The 25,493-nt window shown below is 38.0% G+C and overlaps 1 protein-coding gene and 1 pseudogene across 2 annotated transcripts in view; one reads left to right on the top strand and one right to left on the bottom strand.

Moving 5' to 3' along the window:
• Positions 1-11,102: 11,102 nt before the first annotated feature.
• On the bottom strand, positions 11,103-12,620 carry LOC309606431 (Y-box-binding protein 3 pseudogene; annotated as a pseudogene). Its single transcript has one exon. The product of its transcript is annotated as a Y-box-binding protein 3 pseudogene (transcript).
• The window catches only part of LOC309606481 (augurin-like), an 83,999-nt gene continuing 70,446 nt past the window's right edge, over positions 11,941-25,493 (top strand). Inside the window, exon 1 of the mRNA XM_082343645.1 lies at positions 11,941-12,056. The gene's annotated coding sequence lies outside the window, so the exon portion shown is untranslated. The remainder of the gene's footprint in view (positions 12,057-25,493) is intronic.

The raw sequence follows: 25,493 nt of genomic DNA, 5'->3' as shown, positions 1-25,493 counted from the left end.
GAAGAGGACAAAGTTAACTCTAGAAAATCTCAAATATTGTGATGATGGCAATTTAAGAATACATACCTTTTAGCCCATTGTTGACCCCTCCTAGAAGACATGGAAGTTTTGCCTCATTGGGAGCCATTGCTAGGCTAAGATCAGCAATAATAAGTATATCTTTTTAGCTACATGGAGAATTTCTAGATCACTGGCAAAATTATATGCAATAAACTGCTGGCTGAAATTATCAGACTTGAAGCAGATAGGTACAGTGAAAATCTTGCTAAATAAAATAAAAATGGAGAGATTGTGTTTTTCAAAATGAAGCTCATATGGACATCTGTTTATTTCAGCATAATCAGTTTAACAACTTTAATTTCGGCCTAAGATTATTGCTTGTGTATTTTGCTTGGTTATTTATGAGGCAATTAGGTTTAGTTTTCAGTATGTAAAGCAATATATGTCTCCCAAGGTTTATTCATTCTTTTATCTGTTACAGATTTGTCAAGCTTACAGGTTTCAGTGTGGAGTGATTTTTTTTTTTTTAATTTTTAATGACCATTATGGCCCAAGTGTTTATATGTTCTGCAATTTTAAATACTTTGCAAGTGGGCTTCCCTGATGGCACAGTGGTTAAGAATCTGCCTGCCAGTGCAAGGAACATGGGTTCGAGCTCTGGTCCGGGAAGATCCCGCATGCCGCGGAGCAACTAAGCCCGTGCGCCACAGCTACTGAGCCTGAGCTCTAGATGACAAACATTGAGTCTGTCACCATTAGGATAATATTATCTGAAGGGTTTCCTTGGATGCTTTTTTTCAGGTTGAGAAAGTTTCCTTCTATTTCTAATTTGCTGAGAATTTTTATTATCCCTGGAAATGGACCTAAGAGATGAAAAACAGAGAAAACAATGAAGTAGAGATTGTGGAACTGAAGCCTGTTTCTTTGTGGTTGCAGTTACTATAGTTTCTAAGCAATTATCTCAAATAATTTGGCTGAACTATATGTTTTAAGCTAGTGTTCCCCAATTTAAAAGTCTTCAATCATATCTTACCACCAAAGGATAAAATTCAGTTCACTTAGCATGGTGCGCATGGCTCTTAATAGTGTGCTCTCCGCTTTCAGCTTCCTGTTCTTAATCCTCCCTATTATCCTGCATGACCTTCTATACTCTTGACAGTTGAACAGTGTGCCTTTCCTAAAACATACAATAGCTAGCACTTCTGTTTTGTAACTGCCATTCCTTTTGTGTGGAATGTCTTCAGTTTGTATTCTGGGGGGAAATTTCCATGCATTTAATTTGAGCCACCTCTATGAACCAGTCTCAATCTGTCACACCTCATTATAAACATTTGTCTCAGAACACAATGTACAATTACTATTTGTTATGTTTCTTGACCATCCTCTCCCTCCTCCCTTCCCCCCACACACACTGGACTGTGAATTTCCTAAAGGCATGGACTTTCTGGATACTATGTTTGTATCCTGAAAGCTAAACTTACTTGTGTGTAGCAAGTGACACACATTAACAGTTTATAATGAATTCTTAAAGAAAGCAGTTTACCTGGATTGGCCAAGTCTGGGCAGAAGTATCTTGACAGAAAGAGTCAGTTTGGATTGACTTATCCTGGTATTTATATATAAAAATACCTGAATGGATGCTTAACTTTGGACTTTGTGGGTACAGCAAACAGATTTAGTATTAATGTGTGATTATTAATTTTGGAACAAGAATGAAATAAGTTTTGCAACACATTATTAAAGATAGAATTAATTAATACAATTATTTACACAGGGATTCTGAAGCAAGTTCCATCTCTTCTTCTCCAGTGACCTAACTAGGTACAAGAAATCATTTCTAAATGGGACCTAGTTTTGAATTCACCTATACAATTTTTCAGCTATATGAATTTCAAAAATAAATTTAATCAATCCTTATTCACACCTAGAAGATGTATTCTTCGATATTCCTAGGCATCAACAGGAAGTTGACTCCATCCTATTTCCTGTTTTCCCTCTGATAGCTCTCTGAAGAAAACACATTACTCTGACTTAAATCAAGAGTAGTGGTGTTAATCTATGCAGGATGATTTTCTAGGAATAGATCAACTTGTAGGTGTATGAAAAGGAATGAAAATTGATAGATCTCTGCTTTTGTTTCAGGGTGTCAAACAGATGAACTATAATAGCTGCCTAGACAAAATTGACAAAAGGGTGAAAAGGGACTGAAGTATCTCTTTGATGGGTGTGTCAGTTTGGAGGAGTGAATTTTGTGACATGCAGGAAATACAGTCACAGCTTCCTTTAGAGATGTGCTCCGTAAAAACGTGCTTAAATTCCAGCTATGACGTCCCACTCGGGCTTGTAATTTGGTTCTGTTTGGGATCAGTCTCTCCTGCCCAGCTGTTGAGCTAAGGGTACATCTCTTGATCTTGGCACATCTGTGGCACATCCCTTATAGCAGTGATTTGTACATTTTAGAGTTTCATGGAGTCTCTTGTCCAAGTACACTGTAGTCAAAGGAGGTTTTTTAGTAACATTGTTTGACTGTTTTTCAGAAAGGACCACTTTATTCTTTTTTTTTTTTAATTTTTATTTATTTATCTTTGGCTGTGTTGGGTCTTAGTTTCTGTGCGAGGGCTTTCTCTAGTTGCGGCGAGCAGGGGCCACTCTTCATCGCGGTGCACGGGCCTCTCACTATCGCGGCTTCTCGTTGCAGAGCACAGGCTCCAGAATCGCAGGCTCAGTAGTTGTGGCTCACTGGCCTAGTTGCTCCGCGGCATGTGGGATCTTCCCAGACCAGGGCTCGAACCCGTGTCCCCTGAATTGGCAGGCAGATCCTCAACCACTGCGCCGCCAGGGAAGCCCCCACTTTATTCTTAACACTGTGACTTTAGTTGTCTAGGAAGCCCATGAAAGAATATCATAATTATCAGATGTTTTATTGATGCTATCAAATATTTGTCTGACCCTAAGGTACCCATTAGCACTTTCAGAGCCCCAGAATAATCTCTCTGAATATTATTGATTGCCATGACACAAATCATACCTTTTACTTATTTTGTTCTCATATACTCAGTTTCCCCCTTTAAATTACTATCTAGAAACATTGGCACAACTGTTATAAAGTGAGCCCATCTGCAGAAATACCTGAACAAAGTTTTGTTTTTTGTTCCTTCTTTAGTGCCTTGCTATTTTCTTAAATAATTAGGATTAAAAAGACTAGATGAGAGATATTGGGAAATAGAAAGCTGCATTTTAAATCTGTGGTACAAGATTAAAAAGTTTAAATACTTAAAAAGTGATACAAGTTTAAGTCTAATCTTACAAGATACATGTTTATAAAATTTTGGGAAGAAAACAAAGCAGTATAAAGCAGAAAGTGACATCAGTGTATGGATGACCAAAATACTAACAGTATTTTTCTTGACAGATGAATAATCTCTAAATAGTGTAAAGAACACTGCTTCTCTTGACCTTCTATAATTGTAGGCCAGGAAAATACCTTTGTGTAGAGGCATAGCCACAATTTGAATATTGGCAGCCTGGGGGAGGGATAGCAGTAGACTTCATTGTTTAGAATCAGTCACTTGGATAATTTGTCATTTGTTGTGTTTTTAATGATCTGATGACACTCTCCGTTTATCCACACCTGTTGGCAAGATTCTGAACACGCTGAGTTATGACTGCAGGTGCATGTCATTAGTACAGTAGGCAATTGATAAAGCAATGCTGATGTGGCTCAGCATTGCCTACAGTGCAGGACAATATTCTTAATACTGGTTTGAAAACTGGTTTTAATGCAGTCAAACTCTGGAGGGAGTATTTCTCAAAGTTTTGTCCAAATCGATTTGAGGCAGAATTAAATAAAATGCAGTTTTCTAAGCCCCACTGTAGACTTCTAAACTAGAATCTGAGCGAATGGGGTGAAGAACAAGAAATTTGATATATGTTTTTAAGTATCTCCCCAAGAAAATTTCTTCACACTAAACATTTTGAGAAACATTGTTCAAAATTATAATGTATTAGGTGAATAATGCAAGTTATTCTTGAATTTCCTTTTAAATTCTCATAACCCCAGATCTAATCTGTCTCCAAATCAAATGGATTGCATCACTTCAAAGTTACTGATATCTACTCTTTCTTATCAACGCCAACAACATGCAGGAACTCAGACCCTCCTTATTTCTAAGTGACGAGGTCTGTATTATTTAAGATAGTAGCGTCTATCACATATAGCTATTGAGCACTTGAAAAAATGTGACCAAGAAAATGGTTATAATTCTATTTCATTTAAATTAGTTTAGCTATAATTTTATAAATGAATACTTAATTCATATATTGGGAGACTTTTAAGTGTGTTTGAATCAATTTGGAAATATGAATCTAATTTTTCCAAATGATAATTTTTTGAAATCTCAATATAAACCAAGTATTTCACATGGAAATTCAGCATCCAAATTGAGATTTTGTGTAAGTTAAAATATGCAGTATATCTCAAAGATTTAGTATGAAAAAAGGAATGCAAAATGTCTGAGTAATTTAATATTGTTTATATGCTAAAATAATAACTTGTATATATTAAGTAAAATATATTTTTAACTCAAATATACCTGTTTCTTTTTATGTTTTTAATGTAGCTACCAGAATGCCTATATGCCATTCTCTTCTCCAAGAAATGAGTGATTGTTGGAGAAGTGACTGAATCCAAGGATAGGGCAACCGCACTTGAAGATTAGCCTGACACTTCTCATGCAAAAAGTAAAGAAATGTTCATAGAATAATATTTAAAAGGACACAGAAGCCAGCTTGTTCTCAGATAATTTAAGCACAAAAATAAACAGGATAGTAATGGATTATGATCCATTGAATAAAATGAGAAACCAGAAGCTCCAGAATAATAAAAATAGATACAGGAATAAATTTAAAGATTTGTGACGAAAGTATGTTTATATAATTTCAAAGCAACTCCCCACAAAACACCTATCTATTATAAAGCGAAAAAATATTACTTTGGAGAAGAGATGCCTAACAGTTATCACCCTTGTTAAGAGATCAAACATTATTAGTAATGGGACAAATTGAAATCTTGTGCCCCTAATAGGCTACAATGAGAAAAACATAGTATAACGTCTGCAATATCTATCGAAAGATGTATAACCTGAATCTGCTCATGAGGAAACATCAGATAAACCCAACTGAAGAACATTCTACAAAACAATTGACCTCTAACCTTTGTTGGGGAGGGGGAAATTTTCCCCGCCCCTCTTGGTTCTTTTGGCTGGACTAATAATTAAATTGACACAAGACAAATTAACAGAAGAAAAAGAAATTCACACATACAGATGTCCCATAGATAAGGGAACCAAAGAAGTGACCAAAGCAGGAAGCTTTTATACCTTTTAGACAAAGAAACAATAAATTTGTGAAGAATTGAGAAGGAAAAGAAGTTTGGGCTTGGGGTATTAAATTAGTAAAGAAGTAACAAGGTCTGTTTATATAGCTTTCTAGGCTCTAAATTCTCTGTCTCTGGTGGTAAGGATGTCTCCTACCTCCTACAGGGAGGGTACCTTTCACATGGGAGATTTATTTCCTGCTTTCAGGGGAACAAAGGAGGGTCAGAGTGTTCTTGCCTCAGCTGTTTCTTAAGTAACTTTAATTCAAGGAGTCAGGAAGTTAACGTTGAATCATTTCCAACCTAATCCTCATACCCCTTCAAATCTAAACTTTGTCCCCAAAATGTCCTTTAGAGCCCAGAAATAGATTTCAGAATCATGCATTGCACTTAGTTGTCATGTCTCTTTAGTAATGTTCAGAATGGAGCAGTTCCATAGTCTTTCCTTAACTTTCATGACCTTGATACTTCTTAAGGTAATGAGGTACAAGGCAGGCCACTTCAAATATGCTACTTTGGCATATTGATTATTTTGAATTACACGATGGTGGAAGAAGTAAAGTCCAGAAAGGAGAGTTGAAGGATCAGAGAAAATTTTTAATTGGCCTCCAGAAGAATTTCCAGCATTAAATCTCAAAGAATATCACAGAAAAAATGCAAATTTGGTCCTGGTAACCTGGTGAAGAACATCTATAAACAGAATGGTTTTGTGTTGGTTTTTGCTATTAAATCTTTATCAGCAACACATTTCTTTAAATTTTATATTGGTGTTTTGCTCCGAATATTTGCCAGCTTTTATGATTTGGCCTGACATTTCTCACAATGAGAATTCTTGACTTGATGAACTTGATGCTAAAATCCAAAAATTACTCGTGAGTTGCAGATAATGATACCTGTTGCTCCAGTTTAACACCTATGAGGTGATTATATTTAAGTCTAATCTCTTCCATGATTTGTGTTCACTTGACTTTCATCGCTGAAATTTCTTATGAATCTGAAAAAACTGTGAGTTCTTTGTCTGTTTTTCAATATTAAAGGAGGTTGATGTCCTGTATTATGAGTTTAAAAATATCTATAGATAGGTTTCTGAGAAGTCTTCTGGAGATTGATATAATCAGCCATTGTTTGCAGGATTGTCACAGAGGAAAGTGCTGAACATTAACTGGATTTTTAAAATTTTAAACAAGATCTTTACTAGGAGTAAGTAAGGTGTATGGGAAAGAGATGTTATGGGGAAAGAGAGTTCAGCTATAAATGTTTATGGGTGGAATTAAAAGGTTTCCAAACAAGAGAACACAGAAAACCAAAAATAGAAAAAAAAAAAAAAAAAAAAGAACTAAATTTTATTGCCACTTAAAGATGGTAGAGTGTTGGGGCAGAAAGTTTATAGAAGTTAAATGTCCCTCTTCTAGCCCAATAAGCATTGAATTTGCTTTATTTAACTAAACAGGGCAGGATGGAATTAGGCTGATATTTGGCAGTCTGTGTTAAGAAGAAATATTTTCCTTTAAATCAAATAGCACAAGGGAGTGAATGCTCTGGAATAAGCAGTCTTAGTTTCTGATACTACAGTATTTCCTAAAAATCTGTTCACAGATTTGAGGTTTCCTTCTAATCCCACAGCACATATGCCCAGGTCAAGCTCTATAACAGATAGTTTATTGGAAACACATTTCTTTGCCATTTTCAATTTACCTTACTTGAATATGAATTGAAAGAGGAAATGTACTACAAGCCCAAGCTTATGTTCAGTACTGAATGTAGAAGAAAAAGAGGGTCACATATGAATGATGTCTCTGTCTAGTCAAGAGATGCTTTTGGATACTTGCAGTTAAATCTGTGGTTACAGAATATGAAAGTGTCAGAGAAAGTATATTAATATAAAAGTAAAAAATAGAGCACTAATTAAAGTTAGCAATATTTATCATACCAAAGGGCTTATAAAGGCTGAAAAATATATCTGTAAAATCTATTGTATCCCCTAGGTATATGTCATGTATATACAGCCTGCCAGAAACTGGCATCAAAGAAAAGTGCATATTGCCAAAATGAATGACTCTTGTGTCCTAACGTGATACCACCTTGACCTGTAGTGTATGAAATTACCTGTCAGCTGTAACAAATTATCGCCCAACCAGTTGTGTGTGTCCTATTATAAAGGTATCTCTATTTCAGCCACTCCAAATCACAGACACTTTCTCAAGACAATCTTCTTCCCAATTCCTGCGTCCACTCTACCCAGTGTCCTTGTCAACCAGCATCTCCTGCAGTCTCACTTTTATCCCAACCCTTCTCCTGCCCTGAATGATGATTGCTTAGATCTATCAATAACAGCATCATCTAAGTGGAAACTCATAAGCTAGTGTCGATGGTCAGGGAATTACTGGACACCACTCCTATTCCCAGATTGTTAGTAGTAATTTAACTATAATTTAATCTACATGGAAAGGACTATTAACTGGAATATATAATCCATTAATCCCAAACTAAATGTACCTTCTCAACTCAACTTTCCTTAAATCAGATTCTAAAACTGTTAATTGTCACGCTAAAACCACTGACAAGATGGGAAATATTATAAAGTGGAGGTAGAAATAAAAAAGACTAAACATTTTTAACTGGTTGTGGTTATACTGTCCTATTCTGCAAATTTTTAAGAAACATAATTATATTAATTAGGGCTCCTTAGAAGAGGCCTTATGTGAGAGGCCATGATTCTTTTATTCCATTAGCTTCCCAGTAAATCTGCCTCTGACCATAACCCCAGCACCTAGAGTATATGGTATATAGTAGGTTTATAAAAATGAGTTGTTAAATGCATGGGTTAATATATTAAAATGAAGAAAAAAGCAATGTAATATTGAATATAAGAATGACTGCTACTAGAATCCATATGTCACATTCCTCTAAAGGTCAGGGGTCCCTCCTGGTCCCTACCACCTTCTAATGAACTTCAAGGAAAACTTTTCCCCCATACGAATACCCCCGTATACATGTGCAGACTCAGAATGTAGGCCCTGATATCCTGGAGGTATCTGAGTCTCACCGTCATCATCATAACCGTCACCTGCATCTTTACCGTCTCCAGCCTCACAATTCAGCTAATTAGATGAAAGTGTTTTTATTATGTTGAGCAACTTGGCTCCTAAAGACAAGTCCCTCATTTTGAAGCAGGATGATAGTTTATTTTGAAGAGGGAAAAAAAAAAAAAGAGCCATTCAAAGTGTTTCTTTTAATCATAACACACACAAAGGAGCAGTCTCTGCTGCCACTCCCCCTCCTCCGCAAAGGGATAGCCTTCACCTGGTAGAGGAAATAGGGAAACAAGCTAAGGGTCTTAAAAATGTCAGAAGTAGTAGGTTATAGTTTCCAAGTACTCCACTAATCAGTGATAAAAGCTGCAATGAGATGGGTGCCCAAAGGGAACTGCAAGTAGTAGTGGAGTTCAGAGAAGAGAGAATCCACTTAGATACTTGCTGGAATCAGAAATTTGATGAATCAGAACTGCAGCTGTAAGTGTAGGGCTCTGTAGGTGAGTGGAAAGAAATACTGAAGCTACATCCTCAAGGTTTTGAACATCAGTCCAAAAAATGACTATGTAGTGAAAGAAAAATAGTTTTTTCTCTACACTGATAAATTCTTGACTGAGAAGCCCCCCACCCCCATAATAAAATGCAGATTAACAGAAGAAAAACAAACAGAAGTTTAATAACATGTATACGTCCTGTATACATGGGAGAGACCCAGGAAAATGGAGTAACTCCCCAAAATGGCCCAAACCATTACCTTAAATACCACTTCCAGCTAAAGATAAAAGGTGTGTGTTGTGGAGTGGAGAACCAGTTATGGGAGGTTTTCAGGCAAAGCACAATAAACAAAGGTACAGTTGTTATGCAGATTTAAGACCAGGTGTTCTCCATTGATGAGACATTCTGGAGATTTAGTTGTCCTCCTCTTCCTGGTATAGCAATGGAGACACCCTTAGAAGGAGATTTCCCTTATCAATGTAAATGTCTATTTACATTACAAAAGATTAACTCCTGCTAGGTATTCTTAGCTTCTCCTGTGTCTGCGGTTTCTTAAAAGTAATCAGTTTAAAATAATCTTTATGCCATAGAGACATATTTTAGGATAGCAGATTCTCTCCTTCAACTATTTGGTGGGAAATAAGCAACCCCACAGAGTTCCTGAGCAGATACCAGACATTATCAGATCTGTGAATCAGGAAGTTTTGTCCAAAGTGAGAATATTGGTGAGAGGGAGAAGGAACCAGACTACTGAAGAGACAGCTGTCCAAGTGAGTTCAAGTCCAAGTGAGAACAAATCAAGAGCAATAGCAAAGGAGAGTGTGCGAAGAGTGTGGATACAGTAGGCTTTTGGGTGGCTTTCACAAGAAAAGGATCAGTGAAGTAGGTACTTGATTGAACAAGCAAGCACTGAAGTTACTATTGTGAAACAGACAACACATGTGTTCCTATAAACTTCCACTGGTATGTAGATGCTCTATCAGAATTAAGCTCTGCTTATGTTTCTAGCTACTAAATAAGAATTTTGGGAGTCCCCTTGGCTTGTTTTTGTATTTTAACTACAGTGCAGTTCATAGATACGAGGACCATAACTAATAGACATCGAGGCACATTACAAGAGTTAAGCTTTGTTCAATCTGCCATCATAAAGTTAAGAAACAGCCATTTTATTTTTTCAAATGAACATATATCATCATACATAAATTTGAATAAAATGTGCAACTTTAAAAATGGTCATGGAGATAGTGATTTTATTCAGTGATAGCTGAAGGTCACAGAATGCCTAGTTAAATTATAATAAAGTTTGTCTCCTCAAAATCTTCTTCATAGATAGCTCTGAGAACTTCAAATTTTCCTGGGAAAAATTATTTTTCTCTTTTTCAGAGAACAGAAAGCAAAAGCCAGTAAACATTCAGGCCTCCTGCCAAAGGGAAATTATCTATGCCTAGAATGGTCAAATTCCCAGCACATAAAGATTTTTTTTCTTCATTTCCATGGCATAATCATGTCTTACTCCAAGAGCTTCTGGCAGTTGCTAAAAAATTGTTGGTCCACTGGGCATGTCATTAAAACCACCTTCTCCCTTAAAGACAGTTGCACATCAGTCTTGGCAGTGATTCCTATTGTGCGTGCACACGCAATGAAATTTCTCATGATATCAAAAGCCTGAGAATAATTATGCAGACTATAGGAGAAAATAAATTAATACCTGTTGAGTTGTTGCTAATGCATGATAGAGTGTGCTTAGTGATTCACATTTTCACTTACTACTTGAGACAATCTATTGAGTTATGTTGCTCTCTTTTTTTTTTTTTCCTTTCAAGGGTAAAAATTTTATTTTTGAGGAATTTCATACTGCACATTTTCAAAGAGAGTCACATAAGAAAGCAAACTGTTATCCTCCCCTCATCCTCAAAATAAATAAGGGCATAAAATTTCTTTTTAACTCGTGAAAGTTTAGCACCAGCATCCAAAATGAACAAAAAAGGGAAAAAAAGCATTTACTACATATTTTAGATTTCTTTGGTTGGGGGCGGGTCTCCCCATGTGGTATTAATATTTCTTCTTTCAATTCATATTACCAAAACAGTAAAAACCAGGAAAACAATATAAACCTAGTGGCTGCTGAAACCAGGGAGGTTGCTCTCTTGTTGCGTGCAGGCATTCCCAGGATCTCAGCTGCTGGAAAAACTGGCTGACGCTTTCCTTGTATAGCTGTTTGCTTCGTAAAGAATAGTAGTGAGCATTCTAATGGCCACGTCTTGGTTATTAGTCTTCCACTTTATTGCTTGGACGTTTCTTTGGTGTTGGTAAGGTTGCGGTCTGCTTTTTGCTTTATTTTTTGAATGGTCATTAATTCTTTAGGTCACCTGCTGATGGTGAAGGTGCCTGGGGAGCCGGATGTTACTCGACACTGCTCTGCTCGGGGGCTGGAGCAGGGTTCTCAGGTGGTGCTTCACCTGCCTTGGTCTCTTTGCCATCTTGTGCAGGAGCATTAGGAGGACGGGGGCGACGCCGATAGTTATAGGGGCGCCGGTATCCACGGCGAGCAGGTGGCTGGTTTGGACCATTGGCCGCTTGCTGATTCTCTTTATCTTCAGCCTCTCCAACCGCTGGGGCAGGTCGTGGGCGAGAAGGGCCCCTACGGTACCTTGCGCGGTAAGTCGGATTTCGATGAACTGGTCCCTGAAGTTGTGCTCCCTCTGGGACTCCATCCTTCATCTCTCCAATCTCACCCGCCTGCGTTCCGTTGGGATGGGGAAAGACCCGGGAGCGGCGGTCAGAGGTCTGTCCCACGTGGTAAGGCGGGAAGCGCCGCGGGTACTGGGGGCGGTACTGGGGGCGGCGCCGCTGACTCAGGGCCCCAGCGAGCTGCCCGTCAGCGGCGGAGGCGCCAAATCCTTCGCTGCAGCTCCCTTCCTCCTCCTCCCCAGCGCAGTCACGGGGCGGTCCACGGCGGTTGCTGTAGTAGCCGCGTCTGTAGCGGCGCCGATCTGCAGCATATCGGCTCCCTTCCACGGGAACGCAGCCCGGGCCGGTCACGTTGGCTGCTTCTGCACCCTTCTCTCCTTCAACCACATCAAACTCCAGAGTGTCTCCATCTCCTACACTGCGCAGATATTTCCGTGGGTTATTCTTCTCGATGGCAGTCTGAGGTACGAATACATCTTCTTTGGTATCATTTCGATTTATAAATCCGTATCCGTTTCTGACGTTGAACCATTTGACAGTGCCAAGGACTTTGGGGGCGAGAACTTTCTTCTCCGCGTCTTCACTGCCCGCGGCGGGCGAAGAGGCAGGGCCCGCGGTGCCCGGGGCCGCGGGGGCTGCGTCCCCGCCGGGGTTGCCCGCGACCAGGGCGGCGGGCGCCGGGGCCGGGGCCTGGGGCGCGCCGCTGCCGCCGCCCGCCGGGCTCTTGGGCGCGGGGTCCTGGGGGGCCGCGGCGGCCGCCTCCGCCGGAGCTTGCGGGAGGGTGGTAGTGGTGGTGGTGGCGGCCTCGCCCGCCTCGCTCATGCCGCCTCCTCCGCTCTCCCTCGGTCGCCTCGGTGGCGGTTGGTCGGCGGTTAGCGCGGCTGGAGGTCGCGGCGGCCGGGGCTCGCTGTTCGGGAGGCCGGTGCGGATCTCGAGGCGCTGGCGGCGGAGGCGGCTCGAGCTCTCGGGCTGCGCGCTCGCTCTTGGGCTCCTCGTTGGATCTTACTCGCTATCTTTTTTTAAATTTATTTTTTATTGAAGTATAGTTGAATTACAATGTTGTGTTAATTACTGCTGTAGAGCAAAGTGGCTCAGTTATACATATATATAATCCTTTTTCATATTCTTTTCCATTATGATTTATCACAGGATATTGAATATATTGATATAGTTCCCTGTGCTATACAGTAGGACTTTGTTGTCAATCCATTCTAAATATACCAGTTTGCATCTGCTAATCCCAAACTCCCACTCCTACCCTCTCCCACCCCAGTCCCCCTTGACGACCACCAGTCTATTCTCTGTCCCTGATTTTGTTTCTGTTTCATAGATAGGTTCATTTGTGTCATATTTTAGATTCCACATATAAGTGATATCATATGGTATTTGTCTTTCTCTGTCTGACTTACTTCACTTAGTGAAGTATGATTCGTATGATAATCCCTAGTTGTGTAAGTTACTATCTTGACTCTATAAATGAGGAAATTGAATCACAGAAGTTATGAAATTTGTCCAGAGTTATAAAGCTGCTATGTGAGGCAAAGATTTGGATTTGTGTCAGTTGCATTGTGTAGCATTAATGCTTCTACTGTAAGAACACAGTTTGGAAATTAACATTTATTGAACACCTCCCAAGATGGAACTTCAGAGTTAAACATTGCAACAGAAAGAGACTGCATTTGTTTGTTCTCTCGTCAGCTAAAAAGTAGATGAAATAACATAGCACTATTCAGGCTAATATCTCCATTGAAGTATATTTACCATATGATACTCTCAAAATCTCCTGGATTTACTGTATCCTCAAAAGAATATTTTGATTTTTACAAATTCTCATTGTTTTCACCAGTGGTTCAATAAGCTAAGTCACTATCTCCAGCCTGTACACTATAGCTCCTGAAATAGCTTTTCAGCTTCCACTCTTGATCCTCTACACTCAATTTCCCGAAAACAGTAGGAGCAGAGTTTTTAGAATGTAGATCATATTGTGCTCTGCTCAGAATCCTCTAAATTGTCTTGCCAGACTTTGTTTTGACTCCTGGCTTCCTCCCTGGCCTCATTCCTTCCTCTCTTCCTGTTTTTTACTGTGTGACAGCCACACTGGTCCTGCTGAAAGTCAAATCAGGCAAAGTTCACTCTTGCCTCAGACCATTTTTTTCTATCTGGAATGCCTTCCCCTTGACATGCACTCCTTTTTCATGTAGGTCTTCTCAGAAAGCCCATCCTTGATTATTCTTTGATTAAAAAAAACAAAAAACAAAAAAAAACACCCCAGTCTCTATCTCTGGTTTCTGCTTGATTTATCTTCACATTTCTTGTTACTGTTTGAAATTGCATTATATACTTATTTAACGTCTGGCTCCCCAGTAGGATGTGAGCTCTATGAATGTATGCCTGTTTTGTTTACCGCTGTATCCTGTGTCTACAACTTTGTCAAGCACGTAACAAGCTCTTAATAAATATTTCTTATGTGAATAAATGAGTGGATGAATGAAAGAAGAAAGGAGTCCTATCACCACTTTCCTCATTTGATTTTCCAAGCATCCAGAACGTTATAGAAGACATTGTAGGTATCATTTTATCCATTTGCCACTGTGTAACTCCAGAGGTCTTGGCAAATCCAGGACTTTATTTAATTTTTTTTTTTTTTGATGGTTGGGGGTAGAGACTCCACTCTGTCCCTGCTGTCCATGAGGAGGCCATGGGAGGCTGGGAGGCTGCTAGTGATGACAGGAGAAAAGGCAGCCTGAGGGAACCACAGAGAAACAGCAGAAACCTGACGACACTGAACCTCACAACTAGTGAACCCACCCTACCTCTGCCTTTCTAGTTACATTTATAACCTTCAAGTGCTAAAGCCACTGGGATTTTTATTCCATGAAATCAAAAGCAGCTTAGCTAATACATGCTTGCATCATATATCTGATTATTTAGCAAACATAGTTGTTCATCATAATTCCCTTTACTGTCACCTGTACATATTAACTTTCTAAGAAATGGAGTAAGGTATGATTAACCTGAATTTTCATTAAAGTTATAATTTTTTTAAAGCATTTAGAGACTCAATGAGAGACCATGTTATTGGTTGGATTTTTACTGAAGCTGTTTTTACACTTTTAGCATGCACTTTTAGTTTGTTTCAAGGAATTCCAGTTCTAAAAGATTATACTATCTTTGAAATGTGATTGTCATCACATGCTAACTTGATCTCTTGGTTTTGTGAGAAATAAGATTGGTATTTCTTAAGTGAATATAAATCTATCTGATTCTTTAAAAATAAGTGGCATAAGCCACAATAGAGAGCAAAACTTGTGCACGGTATAAAAATAAGGACGGTGAGACAAATGCATAAATAAGTACAATTAAGTTTTTTTTTCTTAAGGGACCATATTTGGAAAAAAAAAAGTAGCATAAGCATAACAAGAGATATTCATGGGAAATAAATGCCAAATCAGCTTCCTCCTTGGCTTGAATTCTTTCTGAAGTTCAAACAAAGTTATATTGTGTAATTTTAGGGAAAAAAGAAGAAAGGAAGATTTATTCTCATGGAAAAAATGACATAAGTTAAAGCAACATGAAACATAAAATAGTAAGGGGAAGAATACGTGGTGGAGAAAGAGAGAAAAAAATAAATTCCATTTAGGACTGTGTAGTACAGGAGTTGGTGATAGCATTATATTTGTACTCACATACTTGACAGGTGCATAGGAAAGATGTAGACATTTTTATCCCGTTGAATTCTTCCATAATCAAAGATCATGGACTGGTCCAGGGAATATTCTGTATTGATTCTTCCATGAAAGTTGGGTGCTACTTTGATAATTTACATTAATGTTAACCAGCCTGAACGTTGAAAACAGTTATAGTGAAATGACATTTTATTGTGTGATCTCCTCCTACTAGTTATTAGTTGTAGTACTGGTGACAGCCTGGTTTAATGAATTTAGCTTTTCTTACATAGTGTTCTATGGTGCACTGTTTCCCAATATGCAATAACTGTTAACCAAAAAAAAAAAAAAAAAAAAGAAGTGGCTCTCTTCAAATACATATATATATATGTTAGAGAAATTCTGAATTAATGTTAATCTGATTCTTCCTGAAAAAAAATCAGAAGTTTTAATATTCTAACAGTCTTTTATATATCCTCGAAGTGCTTATTTTCAGATTTATGAGAACATTTTTTTTTAATGTTTCTTTTTTTTTTATTGGAGTATAGTTGATTTACAATGTTGTGTTAGTTTCAGGTGTACAGCAAAGTGAATCAGTTATACATATACATATATCCACTCTTTTTTAGATTCTTTTCCCATATAGACCATTACAGATTATTGAGTAGAGTTCCCTGTGCTATAGAGTCACCCCTTATTATTTATCTATTTTATATATAGTAGCATGTATATGTCAATCCCAACCTCCCAATTTATCCTCCCCCCCGCCACCCCCTGGTAACCATAAGTTTGTTTTCTACATCTGTAACTCTGTTTCTGTTTTGCAGATAAGTTCATTTGTACCCTTTTTTTTTTAGATTCCACATATAAGAGATATCCTATGACATTTGTTTCTCTCTGTCTGACTTACTTAATATGACAGTCTCTAAGTCTGTCCATGCTGCTGCAAATGGCATTATTTTATTATTTTCTTATGGCTGAGTAATATTCCATTGTAACACACCTTCTTTATCCATTCCTCTGTTGATGGACATTTAGGATGCTTCCATGTCCTGGCTATTGTAAATAGTGCTGCAATGAACATTGGGGTGTATGTATCTTTTCCAATTATGATTTTCTCCAGATATATGCCCAGGGCCACGATTGCTGGGTCATATGGTAGCTCTGTTTTTACTTTTTTAAGGAACCTCCATACTGTTCTCGATAGCGGCTGTACCAACCAACAAGGGATTAATCTCCAAAATATACAAACAGCTCATCCAGCTCAATGTCAAAAAAGCAAACCCAGTCAAAAAATGGGCGGAAGATCTAAATAGACATTTCCCCAAAGACAACGTACAGATGGCCAAGAGGCACATGAAAAGATGCTCAACATCACTAATTATTAGAGAAATGCAAATCAAAACTACAATGAGGTATCACCTCACACTGTTCAGAATGGCCATCATCAAAAAATCTACAAACAATAAATGCTGGAGAGGGTGTGGAGAAAAGGGAATCCTCCTATACTATTGGTGGGAATGTATATTGATATAGCCACTGAGGAGAACAGTATGGAGGTTCCTTAAAAAGCTAAAAGTAGAGCTACCATATGATAACAGTTTTAACATCTAAAGAAGTTAGTGTTATAAGGAGCACCGATTGGAATTTGCTTATATACGTATTTTAACATCAGGGAATAAATGAACTATTCTAGGGCATTAACCAATTCAACCTGTGAGGTTGAAGACACTTTCTCTCTGTCCCTCTGTCTCTGTCTCTGTCTCTCTCTTTCTCTTTTTATCTCTCTCTCCCTCCCTCCCTATTTCCTCCCTCTCTCTCTCCCACTCCCTCCCTTCCTTAAATAACATTTGAAATCTATTTTCACAACAACATTCTATGATTGTGCATTTAATACATTTATGGCAACTTAGGACATCCCATTTGCCCGTGTGAATATGTGGGGCTTCTTAGTAAAAACTCTTTGAAATTCTCTTTCCACTAATATTGAACCTGAGAGCTTTATACAATTTAGAGCATCATTAACCAGTTATTTGTTGAGTGCCTTGAAGGTTCAGGAAAGAAAAAAAATTATGAGACAAAAACTGTAAGTTTCTTAAAGGCAAGGATGACTATTGGAACTAGTCTCAGACCTGTCATACCTGGCTATAGCTTGTGTCTTTTATTTATTTATTTTTTAAACATCTTTTTTGGAGTATAATTGCTTTACAATGGTGTGTTAGTTTCTGCTTTACAACAAAGTGAATCAGCTATACATATACATATATCCCCATATCTCCTCCCTCTTGCGTCTCCCTCCCACCCTTGCTATCCCACCCCTCTAGGTGGTCATAAAGCACCGAGCTAATCTCCCTGTGCTATGTGGCTGCTTCCCGCTAGCTATCTATTTTACATTTGGTAGTGTATAATATGTCCATGCCACTCTGTCACTTCATCCCAGCTTACCCTTCCCCCCCCATGTCCTCAAGTCCATTCTCTACGTCTGCGTCTTTATTCCTGTCCTGCCCCTACGTTCTTCAGAACCATTTTTCTTTTTTTTAGATTCCATTTATGTGTGTTAGCATACGGTATTTATTTTTCTCTTTCTGACTTACTTAATTCTGTATGACAGTCTCTAGGTCCATCTACCTCACTACAAATACTCAGTTTCGTTTCTTTTTATGGCTGAGTAATATTCCATTGTATATATGTGCCACATCTTCTTTATCCATTCATCTGTTGATGGACACTTAGGTTGCTTTCATGTCTTGGCTATTGTAAATAGAGCCGCAGTGAACATTGTGATACATGACTCTTTTGGAATTATGGTTTTCTCAGGGTATATGCCCAGTAGTGGGACTGCTGGGTCATATGGTAGTTCTATTTTTAGTTTTTTAAGGAACCTCCATACTGTTCTCCATAGTGGCTGTATCAATTTACGTTCCTACCAACAGTGTGAGGTGATACCTCATTGTAGTTTTGATTTGCATTTCTCTAATGATTAGTGATCTTGAGCATCCTTTCTTTTTTTTTTTTTTTTTAAATTTATTTATTTATTTATATTTATTTTTGGCTGTGTTGGGTCTTCGTTTCTGTGCGAGGGCTTTCTCCAGTTGCGGCGAGCGGGGGGGCCACTCTTCATTGCGGTGCGCGGGCCTCTCACAGTCACGGCCTCTCTCTTTGCAGAGCACAGGCTCCAGATGCGCAGGCTCAGTAGTTGTGGCTCACGGGCTTAGTTGCTCCACGGCATGTGGGATCTTCCCAGACCAGGGCTCGAACCCGTGTTCACTGCATTGGCAGGCAGATTCTTAACCACTGCGCCACCAGGGAAGCCCGAGCATCCTTTCTTGTGTTTGTTGGCAATCTGTATATCTTCTTGGGAGAAATGTCTGTTTAGGTCTTTGACCCATTTTTGGATTGGGTTGTTTGTTTTTTTGATATTGAGCTGCATGAGCTGCTTGTAAATTTTGGAGATTAATCCTTTGTCAGTTCCTTCATTTGCAAATATTTTCTCCCATTCTGAGGGCTGCTTTTTGTCTTGTTTATGGTTTCCTTTACTGTGCAAAAGCTTTAAAGTTTCATTAGGTCCCATTTGTTTATTTTTGTTTTTATTTCCATTTCTCTAGGAGGCGTGTCGAAAAGGATCTTGCTGTGATTTATCTCATAGAGTGTTCTGCTTATGTTTTCCTTTAAGAGTTTTAGAGTGTCTGGCCTTACATTTAGGTCTTTAATCCATTTTGAGTTTATTTTTGTGTATGGTGTTAGGGAGTGTTCTAATTTCATTCTTTTACATGTAGCTGTCCACTTTTCCCAGCACCACTTATTGAAGAGGCTGTCTTTTCTCCATTGTATATTCTTGCCTCCTTTATCAGAAATAAGGTGACCATATATGCGTGGGTTTATCTCTGGGCTTTCTATCCTGTTCGACTGATCTATATTTCTGTTTTTGTGCAAGTACCATACTGTCTTGATTACTGTAGCTTTGTAGTTATAGTCTGAAGTCCAGGAGCCTGATTCCTCCAGCTCCGTTTTTCTTTCTCAAGATTGCTTTGGCTATTCGGGGTCTTTTGTGTTGCCATACAAATTGTGAAATTTTTTGTTCTAGTTCTGTGAAAAATGTCATTGGTAGTTTCATAGGGATTGCATTGAATCTGTAGATTGCTTTGGGTAGTATAGTCATTTTCACAATGTTGATTCTTCCAATCCAAGAACGTGGTATATCTCTCCATCTGTTTGTATCATCTTTAATTTCTTTCATCAGTGTCTTATAGTTTTCTGCATACAAGTCTTTTGTCTCCTTAGGTAGGTTTATTCCTAGGTATTTTATTCTTTTTGTTGCAATGGTAAATGGGAGTGTTTCCTTAATTTCTCTTTCAGATTTTTCATCATTAGTGTATAGGAATGCAAGAGATTTCTGTGCATTAATTTTGTATCCTGCTACTTTACCAAATTAATTGATTGGCTCTAGTAGTTTTCTGGTAGCATCTTTAGGATTCTCTATGTATAGTATCATGTCATCTGCAAACAGTGACAGCTTTACTTCTTCTTTTCCAATTTGGATTCCTTTTATTTCTTTTTCCTTTGTGATTGCTGTGGCTAAAACTACCAAAACTATGTTGAATAATAGGGGTAAGAATGTGCAGCCTTGTCTTGTTCCTGATCTTAGAGGAAATGGTTTCAGTTTTTCACCATTGAGAATGATGTTGGCTGAGGGTTTGTCATATATGGCCTTTATTATGTTGAGGTAAGTTCCCTCTATGCCTACTTTCTGGAGGGTTTTTATCATAAATCAGTGTTGAATTTTTTCGAAAGCTTTTTCTCCATCTATTGAGATGATCATATGGTTTTTATCTTTCAGTTTGTTAATATGATGTACCACATTGATTGATTTGCATATACTGAAGAATCCTGGCGTTCCTGGGATAAACCCCACTTGATCATGGTGTATGATCCTTTTAGTGTGCTGTTGGATTCTGTTTCCTAGTATTTTTTTGAGGATTTTTGCATCTATGTTCATCAGTGATATTGGCCTGTAGTTTTCTTTCTTTGTGACATCTTTGTCTGTTTTTGGTATCAGGGTGATGGTGGCCTCTTAGAAAGAGTTTGGGAGTGTTCCTTCCTCTGCTATATTTTGGAAGAGTTTGAGAAGGATAGGTGTTAGCTCTTCTCTAAATGTTTGATAGAATTCTCCTGTGAAGCCATCTGGTCCTGGGCTTTTGTTTGTTGGAAGATTTTTAATCACAGTCTCAATTTCAGTGCTTGTGATTGGTCTGTTTATATTTTCTATTTCTTCCTGGTTCAGTCTCGGAAGGTTGTGCTTTTCTAAGAATTTGTCCATTTCTTTGTGGTTGTCCATTTTATTGGCATATAGTTGCTTGTAGTAATCTCTCATGATCCTTTGCATTTCTGCAGTGTCAGTTGTTACTTCTCCTTTTTCATTCCTAATTCTATTGGTTTGAATCTTCTCCCTTTTTTTCTTGATGAATCTGGCTAATGGTTTATCTGTTTTGTTTATCTTCTCAAAGAACCAGCTTTTAGTTTTATTGATCTTTGCTATTGTTTCCTTCATTTCTTTCTGATCTGATCTTTATGATTTCTTTCCTTCTGCTAACTTTGGGGTATTTTTGTTCTTCTTTCTCTTAATTGCTTTAAGTGTATGGTTAAGTTGTTTATTTGAACTGTTTCTTGTTTCTTGAGGTAGGATTGTATTGCTATAAGCTTCCCTCTTAGAACTGCTTTTGCTGCATGCCATAGGTTTTGGGCTGTCATGTTTTCATTGTCATTTGTTTCTAGGTACTTTTTGATTTCCTGTTTGATTTCTTCAGTGATCTATTGGTTATTAAGTAATGTATTGTTTAGCCTCCATGTGTTTGTATTTTTTACAGATTTTTTCCTGTAATTGATATCTAGTCTCATAGCATTGTGGGGGGAAAGGATACTTCATACAATTTCAATTTTCTTAAATTTACCAGTGCTTGACTTGTGACCCAAGATATGGTCTATCCTGGAGAATGTTCCATGAGCAGTTGAGAAGAAAGTGTATTCTGTTGTTTTTGGGTGGAATGTCCTGTAAATATCAATTAAGTCCATTTTGTTTAATGTATCATTTAAAGCTTGTGTTTCCTTATTTATTTTCATTTTGGATGATCTGTCCATTGGTGAAAGTGGGGTGTTAATGTCCCCTACTATGATTGTGTTACTGTCAATTTCCCCTTTTATGGCTGTTAGTATTTGCCTTCCCTATTGAGGTGCTCCTATGTGGGGTGCATAAATATTTAAAATTGTTATATTTTCTTCCTGGATTGACCCTTTGATCGTTATGTAGTGTTCTTCTTTGTCTCTTGTAATAGTCTTTATTTTAAAGTCTCTTTTGTCTGATATGAGAATTGCTACTCCAGCATTCTTTTGATTTCCATTTGCATTGAATATCTTTTTCCATCCCCTAACTTTCAGTCTGTATGTGTCCCTAGGTCTGAAATGGGTCTCTTGTAGACAGCATATATATGGGTCTTGTTTTTGTATCCATTCAGCCAGTCTGTGTCTTTTGATGGGAGCATTTAATCCATTTACATTCAAGGTAATTATTGATATGTATGTTCCTATTACCATTTTCTTAATTGTTTTGGGTTTATTATTGTAGGTCTTTTCCTTCTCTTGTGTTTCCGGCCTAGAGAAGTTCCTTTAGCATTTGTTGTAGAGCTGGTTTGGTGGTGCTGAATTCTCTTAGCTTTTGCTTGTCTGTAAAGGTTTTAATTTCTCTGTAGAATCTGAATGAGATCTTTGCTGGGTAGAGTAATCTTGGTTGTAGGTTTTTCCCTTTCATCACTTTAAATGTCTTGCAACTACCTTCTGGCTTGCAGAGTTTCTGCTGAAAGATCAGCTGTTAACCTTCTGGGAATTCCCTTGTATGTTATTTGTTGTTTTCCCCTTGTGCTTTTATTATTTTTTTTTTTGTATTTAATTTTTGATAGTTTGATTAACATGCATCTTGGCGTGTTTCTCCTTGGATTTTTCCTGTAATGAACTCTCTGCGATTCTTGGACTTGATTGACTATTTCCTTTCCCATATTAGGGACGTTTTCAACTATAATCTCTTCAAATATTTTCTCAGTCCCTTTCTTTTTCTCTTCTTCTTCTGCGACCCCTGTAATTTGAATGTTGGTGCACTTAATGTTGTCTCAGAGGTCTCTAAGACTGTCCTCAATGCTTTTCTTGAGGACAGTGTCCTCAAAGACTGTCCTCAATGCTTTTCTTGATTCCTTCTAGAGAATTTTTAATTTCATTTATTGTGTTGTTCATCATTGTTTCTTTGCTCTTTAGTTCTTCTAGGTCCCTGTTAAACATTTCTTGTATTTTATCCATTCTTTTTCTAAGATTTTGGATCATCTTTACTCTCATTACTCTGAATTCTTTTTCAGGTAGACTGCCTATTTCCTCTTCATTTGTTTGGTCTGGTGGGTTTTTACCTTGCTCCTTCATCTGCTGTGTGTTTCTCTGTCTTCTTATTTTGCTTAATTTACTGTCTTTTGGGGTCTCCTTTTCACAGGCTGCAGGCTCGTAGTTCCCGTTGTTTTTGGTGTCTGCCCCCAGTGGCTAAGGTGGGTTCAGTGGGTTGTGTAGACTTCTTGGTGGAGGGGACTGGTGCCTGTGTTCTGGTGGATGAGGCTGGATGTTGTCTTTCTGGTGGCCAGGACCGTGTCCGGTGGTATGTTTTGGTGTGTCTGTGACCTTTTTATGATTGTAGGCAGCCTCTCTGCTAATGGGTGGGGTTGTGTTCCTGTCTTGCTGGTTGTTTGGCATAGGGTGTCCAGCACTGTAGCTTGCTGGTTGTTGAGTGGAGCTGGGTCTTAACGTTGAGATGGAGATCTCTGGGAGAGCTTTTGCCGTTTGATATTATGTGGAGCTGGGAGGTCTCTGGTGGACCAGTGTCCTGAACTTGGCTCTCCCACCTCAGAGGCACAGGCCTGACACCCGGCTGGTGCACCAGGACCCTGTCAGCCACATGGCTCAGAAGAAAAGGGAGAAAACAAGAAAGAAAGAAAAAAAAAAAAAGTTATTAAAATAAAAAATTTTAAAAAAATGTTAAAAATAAAAATGGTTAAAAATTTATTAAAAAAAAGAAAAAACAAAAAAAGAAGAGAGCAACTAAACCAAAAAACAAATCCACCAATGATAAGAAGCGCTAAAAACTCACCTATAGCTTGTGTCTTTATTCCTTAACTGACCAGCACCCTGGATGATTTTAGTCTTCCAAGGCATTTGATCATATTAAGAAAACTCCCTAGTAAGCATCTTAGTGGATCTCAAAGTGATTTAAAAACAGGGCATGCTGGTCAGGATCAGTAAAAACTGAAGGCTTGGAATAGAAATTTAAAATGACACTGACTGGAATTCTACACTACTAAAGTGCTAAGGGATTTTGTATTTTTTTGCTTATCTGAAGGACTGAGCTAGAGGTTTCTAAGGGGCCTTTGAACCAAATACTTAAAGAAGAAGTGATGAGTATTTATATGTTCCTTGATGAAAAACATGAGGACAAAATAGCAATCATTTTAAAAGATGGAAGTAGTCAATCAGTGAAAGTTGTCGTCTATGTGATCACCAACATTTTTGAATTGTTTTAATCCCTTTGAGGTGAATGAAGCAGCTGATTCCTGTCATACTGTGGGGCAATAGACAAATACCACTCAATAAGTCATTCAGCCAATCATTGATCCTTTCATTTATTTTTAACTCTGGGATTACCCTGTAATAGCTGAGAACGTCATTCAGTGTGCACAGAAAGGATTTGGTCTTACTCATAGTATCTTGGAGTCTGAAGAAGAGAGAAAGCAGCTATTTTCCATCCACCTAATGTTATCTGTCCACTGGTGTTTCTAATCCTTCATGTTTATCCCAAATCCCCTCCTCCTTCATTCTTTCACCTGCATGCATTTTCTCATCACTTCACACCAGGGTATTTTGCATTATCTCATAGTTGTTCCTTTAATTATTCCTGACATTGCTAAGAGTTGAGCATCCACAAAGTTTAAATCTCTCTCCTTAATATTGATTTCCTCTCATACATGACATAATTCTGAGATACGCAAATGCTACAAGACCTCTTTCCTGTGAGATAAAACAAAATGGGAAAAAGAAATACAGACCCCCCCCCCCCTTCAGGGAAAGAGCCTTCTAAAATACACTTTTACCATCTTCGTTAGTAACTGAACTCAACTGAATGATTTATATCAGTTAGTCATTGCCTTTCAGCTTTTGTAGCAAAGCAACTAAGTTCTGGTGAATGAAATAGGAATCAAATAGCTGAGAGGTACTTAGGGTTCATTTTTTGGAGGGGAGAGAAAATACTTCTGTGGCTCTTTTTATTATTAAGTGTGGTGCTGATGTTGTGGCTAGAGCTGCAGTGTTCATCTTGGACAGGTAGGGAAGCTTGAGGATGAAAACAGCCAGAGGTTGAGGTTCCTGTTGATTTTAGGAAGCATTAGATTAAACCCAGGATTGCCTGCCTTTTGATTTGTTTTACACGAGAGAAAAAACTCTTGAATATTTAAAGGAGGTCTTTTTTACTAGAAACCAAGCACAATGTTTATCTGATGCAAAGATTCTACTACATGTTTACCTAGAGCTCACTCTGCCCTCAGAACTGTACTAAGCTATGTCTTTCAATGATTTTGATGGTGACCCACAGTAAGAATTTACTTTATATCACAATCCAGTATTCACATACACATTTTTTCTTATATATAATGGAAAAATATTTTAAGAAACAATATTTTATCCTTGCTATATGCAATATATATTCAATATATCTATCCAATATATGTGATATTTGAAAATAGAGTTGGGTTAATCATGCCAAGAAGAACAAAAAGGGAATATAGAGGGAAAAATAATGTTAATCCTCCTTTAAGCAAAGCAATGTCTGCTGCAGATAGGATGAATGAGAAAGAAGCTAACAATTTAGTAATTACTGTATGCCTGGCAGAGTGTTAGGTGGTTTGCATAGGTTGAGATCATTTGATTTTTATAAAAATGCCGTGAGTTAAAATTATCTACATTTAGTAGACAGTTGTAATTATTTGAGGTGAAAGAATTGTACCCTAACTCATGTAGTTAATGGGTCCTAGAGCCAGGATTCAAACTCAGGCTTGTCTGCCAACTATGTTGCTTTCAACTATTCACTTCTTTTTTTTTAATTAATTTTTATTGGAGTACAGTTGCTTTACAATACTGTGTTAGTTTCTACTATACAGGAAA

This window comes from Balaenoptera borealis (assembly GCF_965194805.1).
Source record: "Balaenoptera borealis genome assembly, chromosome: 11".
Classification (NCBI taxonomy): domain Eukaryota; kingdom Metazoa; phylum Chordata; class Mammalia; order Artiodactyla; family Balaenopteridae; genus Balaenoptera; species Balaenoptera borealis.
Note: the sequence above shows the minus strand (reverse complement) of the source record. Positions and strands in the feature narration are given on the sequence as shown.